We start from the raw sequence: 14,899 nt of genomic DNA, 5'->3' as shown, positions 1-14,899 counted from the left end.
TAGCTCTTGGGGTCAGAGTGCAGGGTCAGCCATTGTACTGCACCCCTGGAGCAATTGAAGGTTAAGGGCCTTACTCAAGGGCCCAGCAGAGTAGGATCTCTTCTGGCAGTGACGGGGATTCGAACCGGCAACCTTCGGGATGCCAGTGCAGATCCTTAGCCTCAGAGCCACCACTCCGCCCAACTGTTTTGTGCATTGAAAGTTTAGTGCGACTCCACCCGTTTATCGAGTTTAAAGTAAAAGGGCACCACAAGGCCCAACCTGGAAGGGCTACTTGGCTTTAGGTGTAACTGCGATCTTACACAAACAGTGTGTGTGTGTGTGTGTGTGTGGGGGATCTCACTTTTGCCCCCCCTTTTTAAAATTTTTTTTATTGAGCTCACTCATGCGCCACCCAGAAATTCTTCACGCGCCGCTCACTTTGATTTAGACGACGGTACTTTGCACATCGATTTTCACTTTGACATTGAAGTCAAACTTCAGTCTGTGCTGCGATTCAAGGTTGTGAACTGTGGAAACTAGCAAGGGGAGCTACTGTGTATACGTAAGTGTATAAAGCAGGTAAGACATTTAAAAGGCGCCCATTTAACTCTTTCAGAGTGGATGTCGACACAGCAGGGGTTGAGGGCGATAATCAGCTGTAAATGTCGACAAAACTCAACATTCAGTTACAGGTCAGGGGTCTCCAACTCCAGTCCCCAAGAGCTACTCTGGCTGCAAGTTTTCACTCTAACTCTTTTCTTAATTAGTGACCGTTTTTTGCTTCTAATTAACTATTTCCCTTTATTTCAATTGATTTTTCTTGAGACTCTGACTGCTGAATTGATTGTATTTTCCTTAAGCGGCGCCTAAACATAAATTTGATGTGAAGTGAGCCAACAGATGGCCTCAAACTCCAACCTTCATTCAGTTTCTTAATTAGAAGCCAGTTCTCGTTGCTAATTAAACCCGTTAATTCCACGGCGCTTGTTTTGCTATGGCAGACATTTCCAAAATTGTTGATTTGTCTTTTTTAAGAGCGCCGTCAAAATGTTTTGTGGACCTGAGCAGATCAACATTACTGAGGAGACCTTCATCTCTCTTTATGTTCAGTTATTGTGTGATGGATGCAGGTTGGTACATTTTGTGTCTTAATATTGTCTGCTTGATAATTAAGGGGCCTGAGTCTTAAGATGTGCATCAATTAAAATGAAGGCAAAGAGTTAATTAGCAACAAAATTTGGTCACTAATTAAGAAAAGGGTTAGAATGAAAACCTGTAGCTCTCCGGGACTGGAGTTGGAGACCCCTGTTATAGGTAGACCCTCTCTTGTGCCTCGCAGAATAGCTGTTTGTTGTTCAAAGGAATATTAATATAACCTTATGAATATTCACGTAAATACACTGTGTGCACAATTATTAGGCAAGTGAGTATTTTGATCATATCATCATTTTTATGCGTATATTCCAACTCCAAGCTGTATTAACTTGAATGCTTATTGGATTTAAGCACGTCAGGTGATGTGTATTTGTGTAATGAGGGAGGGTGTGGCCTAAGGAGATCAACACCCTATATCAAGGTGTGCAGAATTATTAGGCAGCTAGTTTTCCTCAGGCAAAATGGGCCAAAAAAGAGATTTAACTGACTCTGAAAAGTCAAAATTGTAAAAAGTCTTTCAGAGGGATGCAGCACTTTTGGAATTGCTAAGATATTGGTGTGTGATCACAGAACCATCAAACATTTTGTTGCAAATAGTCAACAGGGTCGCAAGAAACGTGTTGAGAACAAAAGATGCAAATTAGCTGCCAAAGATTTGAGAAGAATCAAGCGTGAAGCTACCAGGAACCCATTATCCTCCAGTACTTTCATATTCCAGAGCTGCAACCTACCTGGAGTGCCCAGAAGTACAAGGTGTTCAGTGCTCAAAGACATGGCCAAGGTAAGGAGGGCTGAAACCCAACCACCACTGAACAAGAAACATAAGTTGAAACGTCAAAACTGGGCCAAGAAATATCTGAAGACAGATTTTTTTCAAAGGTTTTATGGACCGATGAGATGAGAGTGACTCTTGATGGACCAGATGGATGGACCTGTGGATCAGTAATGGGCACAGAGCTCCACTCCAACGTGGAGGTGGGGTACTGGTATGAGCTGGTATTTTTAAAGGTGAGCTAGTTGGACCTTTTGCATTGAAGATGAACTCAAAATCAACTCCCAAACCTACTGCCAGTTTTTCGAAGACACTTTCTTCAAACAGTGATACAGGAAAAAGACCATGATTTTTATGCAGGCCAATGCTCCATCAATTGCATCAAAGTTCTCCACTGCGTGGCCAGCCAGTAAAGGCCTTAAAGATGAAGGAATAATGACATGGCCCCACTTCCTCATCTGACCTAAACCCTATCGAGAACTTGTGGGCACTTCTTAAACGCTAGATTTACGGGGGAGTTAAAACAATCCACCTCTCTGAAGAGTGTCTGGGAGGCTGTAGTCACTGCTCCACAAAAAGCTGATCGTCAACAGATCAAGAAACTGACAGACTCCATGAATGGAAAGGCTTAGGACTGTTATTGGAAAGAAGGGTGGCTATATTGGTCATTGATTGATTGATTGATTTTTTGAAATGTCAGAGATGTTTATTTGTAAATTTTGAGGTGTTTGTTTATTATTCTCACTATAACAGATGAAAATAAACAAGTGAGATGGGAAAATTTTCATTTTTCCGTTAGTTGCATAATAAATCTGCACACTAATAGTTGCCTAATAATTGTGCGCACATATGTATTCCCCTGATGATGTTCACACTCACATTTCCGTTGTGAAACATTCAGGTTTCAGGTTTATTAACATTTTGGATTGACTGATAGCACTGTGTTTGTTCCATATTAAAATTAATCCTCAAAAATACAACTTGCCTAATAATTGTGCACAGAGTGTAGTTGTAAGGAAGCGGAAATAGAATTACAGGAAGACAGAATGTTTCACGATTATTTAGTGTTTTCATTTTAAGTTAATTGGAGAAGTATATGGCTAAGTTATATTGTTTATTTTAAATTGGTTAATTATTTGTAATTTGCTTCTTTTCAGTTTCACTTCATAACTTCATAAAATTGCAATAAAACTCGAGCAAGGCGCTACCTCCCGACTCTATGAATCTTTTGTGACGTAGAGTCTGGCTGCTGTTTAGTTTCTGGTTCAAACACCACAGACGACAACAGTACACCCTCCTTGCTACGAGGACTTTTAGTTCTCATTGACGTGACGTCAAATCCCGGCGTGTGTAGCACAGAATGGCATCGACGTCGGGCGAGAGGGTGAAACGAATGCACAAAGCAAAATACTTATTTATTTACTAGGGGGGCTTCACTCGCCAACCCCCCGGCCGGCATGATGCGCTAGCCACTTTGCGGTTCTGCCACTCGCAGATGTACAATTTAAACAGATTGCTATTTCCGTGGGAATTGTTACATATGATACATCAACGCGACGTATAACTGCCCGCGATTGAATTTCGTTTCTTTCTCTCTATTAAATAAAACAACTTTTTCGAATGTTTGGCTCTGAGATTTGTTATTGTCTTTGCAAAAACTATTCTAACGGGAAACTGTTCATCATATCTTATCATGCCACTGCCATATCCAGGTAACAGCGGCGTCATTAGCATCCTTAAGATCTTCATCGGTAACATTCACAGAGAGTGTGGTCCATTGTTTGGGTGGGCTCACCACAGGGACATTCAGTGCTTGTTGTGAGGCCCATCTAAATGGGTTGTCCCTTGTTTTGCCCAACCTTTGACCTCGCTCGGTCTTTCCTAGAGCGGGATGTTCCATTGGGTAGATGCTCTTGAGGTGTAGGAGGAGCTTCATTAAGAGGGTCACCTCTCGAGCCTATGTGTTGTAGACTGCTTTGGATTAAGGGGTTCCACTGTGGCAAAGCTCTGACGAGAAGATAGTCGGTGATTTACCTCCTAGTGATGGCGAAGTGGGTGTCTGCAGTCCATCAGTGGCTTGAATCTTTCTACTCTTGAACTACTTTCTCGTCGTATATGGGGAGGTGCGATCCCGGCCAGCCTGTATAAAGCAGAAAGGCATGTTGTTCGCAATGTGCCGGTGATGATTTGGCATGCACTATTTAGGTCAGGGTCAACGTTGTTGGCATGGGTTGACCTAGCACACACTGGTGGGAAACAGGAAACTGTTAACATTTTAACACAAATGGCATACCAAGATCTCCTTTGTTGTCTAATGTTATCCCCTGAAGATGTACTGCATTACCTTTCTTGGATACATCCTTCTATCGACAGTAATTCGTGCCTTGGAAGAGCTGACGTTGTTAACGGTTGTAGATATTCTTTGTGATATTATAAGTTGATGTTTCCCTGAGGGATTTGGAAATTGTAGAGGGAGAAGTGCTGCTCAGATTAAATAAGATGAAAACAAACAAATCACCAGGCCCAGATCATATTTATCCTCATGTTCTTAAGGAGGCTAGTGAGTACAGATATAAACCCTTCACACGTATTTTTAGGAAGTCACTGTGCACTGGAGAGATTCCAAAGGACTGGAAAATAGCAAATATCATCCCATTATATAAAAAGGGTGACAGGGCAAATCCAAGCAACTATAGGCCAGTAAGCTTAACATGCATCACAGGAAAATTAATGGAAGGAATTATTAAGGATAAGATTGAGCAACACATGGCAAGGACAGGAGTTATTCTGAACAGTCAGCATGGGGTCAGAAGAGGGAGGTCGTGTTTTACTAACATGTTGGAACTCTGTGAGGAAACAACAAAAGCATACGATCAGAGTGGGGCTTATGATATTATTTATCTGGACTTTCAGAAAGCATTTGATAAGGTGCCACATGAGAGGTTGGGCATCAAATTAAAAGAAGTTGGAGTTCAGGGTGATGTTTGTAGATGGCTGCAGAATTGGCTCAGACACAGGAAGCAGAGGGTGATGGTGTGAAGAACCTCATCAGAACTGGCCGATGTTAAGAGTGGTGACCAGCAGGGGTCAGTGCTGGGCCGCTGCTATTTTTAACATATAGAAATGATTTGGATAGGAGTATAAGTAACAAGCTGTTTAAGTTTGCAGATGATACCAAGATAGGTGGATTAGCACATAATTTGGAATCCGTTAAATCATTACAGAAGAACTTGGACAGCAGACAGGCTTGGGCAGATTTGTGGCAGATGAAATTTAATATCAGTAAATGTAAAGTATTACACGTAGGAAGTAAAAATGTAAGGTTTGAATACACAATGGGCGGCCAGAAAATCGAGAGTACACCTTATGAGAAGGATTTAGGAGTCGTAGTGGACTCTAAGCTGTCGACTTCCAGACAGTGTTCAATAGCCATTAAGAAGGCTAACAGAATGTCAGGTTATATAGCGCCTTGATCTGTGGAGTACAAGTCACAGGAGGTTCTGCTCAACCTTTATAATGCACTGGTGAGGCCTCATCTTGAGTCCTGTGTGCAGTTTTGGTCTCCAGGCTACAAAAAGGACATAGCAGCACTAGAAAAGGTCCAGAGACGAGTGACTAGGCTGATTCCAGGTCTACAGGGGTTGAATTATGAGGAAAGATTAAAAGAGCTGAGTCTTTACAGTTTAAACAAAAGAAGATTAAGAGGTGACATGAGTGAAGTGTTTAAAATTATGAAGGGAATTAGTCCAGTGGATTAAGACGGTGTGTTCATCAAGAACATGGAGACACAGTTGGAAACTTGTTAAGAGTAAATTTCACACAAACATTAGGAAGTTTTTCTTTACACAAAGAGCGATAGACACTTGGAATAAGCTACCAAGTAGTGTGGTAGACAATAAGACGTTAGGGGCTTTCAAACCTCGACTTGATGTTTTCTTGGAAGAAACAAGTGGATAGGACTGGCGAGCTTTGTTAGACTGAATGGCCTGTTCTCGTCTAGAGTGTTCTAATGTTCACAGTTTATTGAGACGCATTTAACCAATTTGCTGTGTAACCGATCGACATTTTTGGCATTAATTTGACTTCCTCGTTCCTCGGTGCTAGGGTTACCCATGTACTCATTTTTTCAGTTGATAACCCTTCGTGATGAAGTTCTTTAATAAGATTTGGACATAACGCAGCTTCTTTTATTAAGAACTTAAACTGAGGAAAATGTAAAAATGTATAAGAGCTGAGAGCGCAGGAAGTGTTGTCTGTCAAACACATTCACACGAATGAGAGTTGAGGTCTTGTTTGAAAATGTCACGGCACAAGTCTCATCTCGCGAGACGTGAACAAATCTCTCTTCCAAAAAGACTCGCCGTGTCAAAGGATTTTTTATATAATTGACAGATGTATTTTTGTGTATTATTACTGAATCACACTCTTGACTTACCAAACCCTGAGTTGGATTCAAGTGATCTGAAAACTGAAAATGAGAGACAGGTAACGGTTTTATTTTCATAGAAACTGCGTAATAAGTCTGTGAATTTATACACCGTAGAGGCTCATGGAACATAAAACAGAGTGACATTTGTTATAAATAAGTATTTTATATTGATTTGTGTGTGAAACCATTGCTTTGTCTGCTTTTTAGTTTTTATTCAGGCCTTTGAGAAAAGGAAAAAAAAAAAGAGCCCTAAAAGAGTTAAGCAATAAACGTCTTTTAGCTCAGTGTGTCTGGTGGGCGACCAACTCAAATGCTGCCTTCAGTTACTCAGTTCAGTCGGTCAGGTTTACTTCATGGACGCCTGCTGTGGATTAAGAGGGTCTGTGAATGACGATCTTTATGTAGGTTGTGCTCAGTGGTGCTGCCCTCCCAGCAGCACTGCTGGGTTCAAATGCCCGGTCACGGCCTGTATGAAGATTGCTCACCCTCTCGTTTCTGTGTGGGTTCAGTCTTGAGGACCCCACTTTGTCGTACATTTTTGTTTGCCCCCAGTTTTCATAATCAGTCATTTTCTTTCCCCTAACTGGTCTCATTTAATTAGCTGACCTTCTTCTGTCTTCTGCAATCAGAAAAGCACATCAAGTGTGATTTTTGACAGCAAGACAGCTCAAATACAAATATTTTTTAATTCTAACTTTAAAACAACGTTTCAACTTTTTCTTTGTAGTTTGCTCCTTTAATTGTAACCCAATAATGAGAAGTAACAGCGAGCAGATGACACAGAATACCGAAAGGCTGCACTTCAAAGCCGGACCCTCGAATGTGCTCATTAATAAATGATGGGTGAAATAACCAGAACAACTGAAAAAAGGGAGAATGAAAATCTTAAAAACAAAAGATTACAAAAGATTTAATGAGCAGTGTGTGTGTGGGGCGAAAAGTAGGACCCTAGAGACCCTGAAATCCCAACTTGATGATTTTTTCAGATAATCAGATGAATAGGATGGGCGAGCTTGTGGGCCTGCACCAAATTAACATCATTAAAGGCCTATCAGACCACCTTGGTGTCACAATCCCCCCTAACCCATTATCAGCTGTGTGTTTGGTGGTCTCCCCAACGGGCTTAAAGTGGAAGACAAACAAACTGTATTTGCCTTTACCTCGCTATAAGCACACAGATTTAATTTTGCTCAACTGGAAGAATCCCACCCAACACTAAGTCAGTGGGTCACTGGTGTTATATACCAGGGGTACCCAACTCTGGTCCTGGAGGGCCGCAGTGGCTGCAGGTTTTCATTCAAACCCTTTTCTTAAATAGTGACCTGTTTGTGCTGCTAATTAACTTGTTTTTAAATTAATTTTATTTGACTTACTCTTGAAGACTCAGACCCCTCAATTGTTTCTTTTTCCTTAATTAGCAGACAAACAATAACGAGATACAAAATGAGCCAAAACAGGACTAGCAGACTGTGACCATCATACAATATCTGAAAATAAAGAAAGGTGAAGGTCTCAGGAATGCTCATCTGCTCAGGTCCACTAAACATTATAACAGAAAATCCACAATTTCGGAAATGTCTGCTATTGCACAATGAGAGCAGCGACAAGCCATGGAATTAAAGAACGACAAGAATCCGAGCCTAATGAAGCAACTGGTTGGAGTCTGAGGCCCTGACTTAGCTGGTCTTCTTCTTGGCTCCCTCACTTCACATTTCACTTCTGTTTGGGTGCCATTTAAGGGAAGAAATGAAGCAAATCAGAGGAACGAAGAAGAAATTCAGGGAAACATTTCTTAAAAACCAAGTCAATTGAAATTAATTCAAAAGACGTTAATTAGCAGCAAAAACCGGTCACTAATTAAGAAAAGGGTTTGAATGAAAACCTGCAGCCACTGCGGCCCTCCAGGACCAGAGTTGGGTACCCCTGGTATATAACATCAGTTACCCAGTGACTTAACACTGGTGAGGTGGGATTCTTCCAATTGAGCAAAATAGAGGGGGGTCCAGATCTAATTATGCAGATCCAGATCGTCTGGATGACTTTGATTTATGTGGGGATGATTCCAGTTTGGCACAAAGACGGTCCTTCATGTCGTCAGTTCACACACTTCTCAATGGTCCGGGAGTTTCTGGGTGATTTTCTATGTAATAAACTTAAGTTATAGCATAATAAAAATTGCATAATTAGATCTGGACCACCCTATAACTCTGTGTGCCAGGAGCGAGATGAAGGCAATTACAGAATCGGAGCTGGGGACCCCTGCTATATACAACTTAAAATTGGAAAAAAAATCAAACTCCCACGTAGAGGAACTTTTATAAAACCTGGCAGGACCTGATCAATAAAATTTTAGAATAAGCCTTTCTATTGGGGATAAGGACTCCTTTGTTTCTTTAACACTCTCAGTAGTGTTATTGTGGCTGTTGGCCTTCCTCGCTTTCTCATGGGGGTTGATTTGATTTGAATTTAGTTTTGTTAAGTTTTGACTTGATTGTATGGGATGTTATATTTTTTTATTAAATTCAAGAAACCAACCAAAAAAAAAACCATTTCCTTCATGTAACATTCCGAAATGCGTAGAAACAATCTAATAAAACATTTCTAAACTGAGCCTAAAAATATAGAAAGTGGGAGATTCTAACTTGCTTAATTAGGCTGGGAGTCCACTTAGAAACTGAAGTTGGTTGGAACAAAACCTTGCAGGGGTCTCCAGGACCACTAGAGCCGCACATCCCAAAGACCCGCACAGTATGTTAGAGGAACTGCAATTCTGAACTGGCCTTGCAGTGGACGGGTGGTAAGTGTTTACTGAGCTCAGCCTCTTCAGTTTAGCAAATGGAGACTAAGAGGAGACCTGACTGAAGTGTTTAAAATTGTGAAGCGAGTTAGTTAAGTGGATCGAGATGGTGACATATTATTTAATATTATTTATATATATATATATATATATATATATATATATATATATATATATATATATATATATACAAAATATACAGGTATACACACACGCACACTCACCAGCCACTTTATTTGGTACACCTCACTAGTACCTGTTCAGACCCCCCTTTGCCTTCAGAACAGCCAGAATTCTTCATGGCTCAAATTCAATAAGGTGCTGGAAACGCTCCTCTGGTTGGTCCATATTGACACAATTGCTGCAGATTGGTCAGCTGCACATCCATGATATGAATCTCCCATTCCACCAACACCCCAAAGGTGCTCTGTTGGACTGAGATCTGGTGACTATGGAGGCCATCCGAGTCCAATGAACTCATTGTCATGTTCAACAAACCAGTCTGAGATGATTTGAGCTTTGTGCCATGGCATGTTATCCTGCTGAAAGAAGCCATCAGAAGATGGGGACACTGCGGTCAAAAAGGGATGGACGTGGTCAGCATCAATACTCAGGTACACTGTGGCATTTAAACGATGCTCAGTTGGTACGAACAGGCCCAAAGTGTGCCAAAAAAACACCACCACCAGCAGCCTGAACCACTGATATAAGGCAGGATGGATCCCTGCTTTCATGTTGTTGCCAAACTCTGACCTTACCATCCGAATGTTGCAGCAGAAATTGAGACAAGGCAACATTTTTCCAATCGTCTGTTGTCCAATTTTAGTGAGCACATGTGAATCGCAGCCTCCGTTGCCTGTTCTTAGATGACAGGAGTGGCACCCACTGTGGATCCCCATGGTGCCATCCTTTAGATGACGCATAAAACCGAGGTCCTGACACTCTGTGGTCATTAAAGATCCCTAGGCATGTTTCAAAAAGAGCAGGGTTTATTACGTCCTGGCTAAATTCCCATCACGGACCCCTAATCATCCCCTATCTCTAACTGACTCTCTCTCTCTCTAACCCCTTCAACCCCTAATAGCTAATGTGTGATGAGCATACTTGAGCAATAATGGCTGCTGTTGTGTAGCACCTACTTGGAAGACGCATTGGTGGTGGTTGGAGTGGCTCCCCTTTGTCCATGAAAAGCACTATATAAATGGAAGAATTATTATCATTATTTTGCTCCTAAAATTGAAATTGGGACTAAAGGACAGAGGATTTGCTGTGTATCTGAATTCCAGAAGAAAAAAAGAAATCACAGGAGGTACTAGACACGAACAAAACGAGTACAGAAACAGTTTCCAGGAATAGGAGTAGTGCTGGGACACGTGGATTTACATCTTAAGGGGAGCATTTTGATGGCAACGAAAACGGAACTGCGGTAAGCTGTGTCATTAAAATGTAACAATATTCTGGATCTCCCCCTGTGCGTGTATGCATGTATGAATGTCAGTGTGTATAGATAGGTAGATAGATAGCGTGGTCCAGATCTAATTATGCAATTTTCATTACGCTATAACTTAAGTTTATTACATAGAAAAACACCCAAAAAATCCCGGACCATCGAGAAGTGTCCAAACTGACGACATGAAGAACCGTCTTCACGCTGAACTGGAATCGTCCCCGCATAAATCAAAGTCATCGAGACGATCTGGACCACCCTGTGTGTATTTTATATATACTGCTCAAAAGAATTAAAGGAACACTTTTTAATCAGAGTATAGCATAAAGTCAGTGAAACTTATGGGATATTAATCTGGTCAGTTAAGTAGCAGAGGGGGTTGTTAATCAGTTTCAGCTGCTGTGGTGTTAATGAAATTAACAACAGATGCACTAGAGGGGCAACAATGAGATGACCCCCAAAACAGGAATGGTTTAACAGGTGGAGGCCACTGACATTTTTCCCTCCTCATCTTTTCTGACTGTTTCTTCACTAGTTTTGCATTTGGCTACAGTCAGTGTCACTACTGGTAGCATGAGGCGATACCTGGACCCTACAGAGGTTGCACAGGTAGTCCAACTTCTCCAGGATGGCACATCAATACGTGTCATTGCCAGAAGGTTTGCTGTGTCTCCCTGCACAGTCTCAAGGGCATGGAGGAGATTCTAGGAGACAAGCAGTTACTCTAGGAGAGCCGGAGAGGGCCATAGAAGGTCCATAACCCATCAGCAAGACCAGTATCTGCTCCTTTGGGCAAGGAGGAACAGGATGAGCACTGCCAGAGCCCTACAAAATGACCTCCAGCAGGCCACTGGTGTGAATGTCTCTGACCAAACAACCAGAAAGACTTCATGAGGGTGACCCAAGGGCCCCATGTCCTCTAATGGGCCCTGAGCTCACTGCCCAGCAGCATGCAGCTCGATTGGCATTCGCCATAGAATACCAGAATTGGCAGATGCACTTTTTACAGATGAGAGCAGGTTCACCCTGAGCACGTGACAGAAGTGAAAGGGTCTGGAGAAGCCATGGAGAACATTATGCTGCCTGTAACATCATTCAGCATGAGCAGTTTGGTGGTGGGTTAATGATTGTCTTGGGAGGCATATCCATGGAGGGTCACACAGACCGCTACAGGCTTGACAAAGGCACCTTGGCTGCCATTAGGTATCAGGATGAAATCCTTGGACCCATTGTCAGACCCTATGCTGGTACAGTGGCTCCTGATGCACGACAATTCCTGGCCTCATGTGGTGAGAGTATGCAGGCAGTTCCTGGAGGATGAAGGAATTGATACCATTGACTGGCCACCACACTTTCCTGACCTAAATCCAATAGAACACCTCTGGGACACTATGTTTTGGTCCATCCAATGCCACCAGGTTGCACCTCAGACTGTCCAGGAGCTCAGTGATGCCCTGGTCCAGATCTGGGAGGAGATCCCCACAACACCATCTGTCATCTCATTAGAAGCATGCACCGATGTTGTCAGGCATGTATACAAGAACACAGGGGCCATACAAAGTGCTGCGTACAATTTTGAGTTGCTGTAATTAAATTTTGGCAAAATGGACTAGCCTGCCACATAATTTTTTCACTCTGATTTTTGGGGCATCTTTGAATTCAGGGCTCTGTAGGTTGATCATTTTCATTTACATCAAATGATGTGGCATCCTTTCGTTCCTAACACATTACCCAGTCTATATCAGTATAGATATCCAGGAGGATTTCTTATTCCCATTGAGATCTGATGTGTTTTCAAAGTGTTCCTTTAATTTTTTTGAGCAGTTTATATATATATATATATATACACACACACACACACACACACACATACATACATACATACACACATACACACATATATACATACATATACACACACACATATACATATATACACACATATATATATATATATATATATATATACACACATACATACACACATATATATATATATATATACATATACACATACATATATATATATATATATATATATATATATATATATATATATATATATATACACACACATACATACATACATATATATATATATATACACATCTATATATACACACACAGAGTGGGTTTAGAAATTAATCCCCTTTGAAATATTCCCATTTTTTTTGCTTTACAGCCGTAAATGAAAACACACAAACTAATATTTTTTCCAGCTTTACTTACTCAATGCAATCTGTAACATCCAAGTGAAAAATATCACAGCTACAGTTCAGAAGAATTTTAAAAAATAAAAAACAAGAAATCCTGAGATTAATAAAGGACCCCCCCTAAACTCAATCAGGTGTCAGGGCCCACCATTTCCATTGCGGTTACTGGCTTCCATCCGCCTGTGATCAGTTGTAATGAGTGTGACTAGTGAAGCTGTTCCTGGTCCATTCATTCCCTTGCTTGGCATTGCAACTGACAGCAAACAACTGACTTAGGGTGACAAGCCACTTTCAAAAGGTCTCAGGGACAGAGTTGTGGACAGACATGAGGCAGGAGATGGAGACAAAAACATCTCAAAGGCTTTATCAATCCCAAGGAGCTCAGTAAAGTCCATCATAAAGAAGTGGCAAGTGTTTGGCACTACTAGGACCCTCCCAGGATCTGCCTGTCTCTCTAAACTGGATGGAAGAGCAAAGAGGAAACTGGTAAGAGAGGCTACCGAGAGGCCAATGTCCACTTTGAAGGAGTTAGAGGATTGAGTGGTCATTGTGTGCATGTGACAACAATTTCACAAGCGCTCCACAATTGTGGCTTGTTCAGGAGGGTCGCAAGGAAAAAGCCACTTCTCAAGAAAGGCCACATTAAGACTCGTTTGAGCTTTGCCAGAATACACCTTGAATATTCTGATGCCAAGTGGAAAAAAGGTCTTATGGTCAGATGAGACCAAAATCAAACTATTTGACCTCAATACCAAACGGTACACCAAAGCAGCTCACCATCCACAGCACATCATACCTACAGTAAAGCATGGAGGTGGCAGCATCCTGTTGTGGGCCTGGGGCTCTCGTTAGGGTAGAAGGAAGAATGGATGGGGCAAAATACCATCAAATTCTTGAGGAAAACCTGCTACCCTCTGCCAGAAAGTTGAAGATGGGCAGAAAGTTCACCTTTCAACACGACAACGACCCGAAGCACACAGCAAAACTGACCACACAGTAGCATTAGGAGAACAAAGTGGCCAGTCAGAGCCCAGACCTAAATCTGTGCAAAGATCTGAAGATAGCAGACCACCAACGCTCACCATCCAATGTGACTGAACTTGAACAGTTAAACTGTAAAGAAGAGTGGGGGGCAAATATTGAGTGGGCTCAGTCTAGATGTGCAAAGCTGATAGAGAAGAATCCCAAGAGACTCAAGGCTGTCATGAAAGCAAAAGGTGGGTCAACAAAATGACATTGACATTGGGGGTGATCCTTTACTCATCTCAGTAGGCCTTGTTTTTGATTTTTTAATAATTTTGAACTGAACTGTACCTGTGAGATCTTTTAATTGGATGTTTTAGGTTGCATTGAGTAAGTAAAGCTGGGAAGAAATATTGTTTTGTGTGTGTTTTCATTTAAGGCTGTAAAGCAAAAAAAATGGGAATATTTCAAAGGGTGGGGTTCTTTTCTATACCCACTGTATACACACTATATATATATATATATATATATATATATATATATATATATATATATATATATATATATATATATATATACACACATACATATACATACACATATACACACACACACACACACAGATATATATGACTTTTTTTTTTTTTTAATTCCATGACAGAACAGCTACTAGGGTGTTCTGGACCTCAACAACAGAAGAGAGGCTCCTGTGTGTGTCCGATGTCCCATGTTTTACGTACCACAACAGAATGGAAAAAAGGAGCTGAGATTGCGGCTCAACTCATCAAAATGAAAAAAAGGTTTTGACAGCAACGACGCAGTTAGGCAGCACGTTCCTGGCTATCAGAAATAGATGGGAGCTCGGAGTACCTGGGAAATGTGAAACCTGTGCTGAAAAGTCGTGAGAGAGTCCTGCGATTCCTAGTCGTGTAATGTGACGTGCTCAGCAACACAAGTAGTCCCCCGTTTGACGTCCACTCCGACTAGAAGCCCTGCTCTGTGCCACTGGCTGTTGATCCGATTCGATCTTTTTGTGTTCTTTCATGAGCAGGCCGGGTGCTCCTTTAGTTTAGCGACTGACGCAGCAACCTCATCCCACCACACGTCAACCCCCCAACATTTGCAATTTAACTCAAATCCC

The sequence above is a fragment of the Polypterus senegalus genome, chromosome 11, assembly GCF_016835505.1.
Source record: "Polypterus senegalus isolate Bchr_013 chromosome 11, ASM1683550v1, whole genome shotgun sequence".
In the NCBI taxonomy this organism is placed as follows: Eukaryota; Metazoa; Chordata; class Cladistia; order Polypteriformes; family Polypteridae; genus Polypterus; species Polypterus senegalus.
This window is presented reverse-complemented; position numbering follows the sequence as displayed.